This window comes from Phaethon lepturus, unplaced genomic scaffold (genome assembly GCF_000687285.1).
Source record: "Phaethon lepturus isolate BGI_N335 unplaced genomic scaffold, ASM68728v1 scaffold50972, whole genome shotgun sequence".
Taxonomy (NCBI): domain Eukaryota; kingdom Metazoa; phylum Chordata; class Aves; order Phaethontiformes; family Phaethontidae; genus Phaethon; species Phaethon lepturus.
Genome location: NW_010522173.1, coordinates 1 through 321, shown reverse-complemented (window position 1 = coordinate 321; position 321 = coordinate 1).

Sequence of the window (321 nt, the reverse complement as noted above, 5' to 3'; positions counted from 1 at the left end):
GCAGCCCCCCCCCCGCCCCCAGCCACATCCCCTTTGGACCAAAGGCTCTCAAAACTGGCTGAACCAACCCAGAGCTCCCACAGCCCCATAAGGATCTGGGACAAAGTTGCACGTTTTGGGCAAAGCTGCAGGTCCCCGCCCTGACTGTTTCCAGGGTAACTCTCCTCGGCCAGAGCCTAGGACAGCGCGAGGTCTCGGGATGGGGAAAAAAGAGGGCTCAGGGGCCAGGCTGGTTCCCTGGGGGCGGAGGGGTGACTGCGGAAAGGACAGCGAGGCAAGGGACACTCAGGCCTGGGGCGGGCGGGCCGCGGGGCTGAGGGG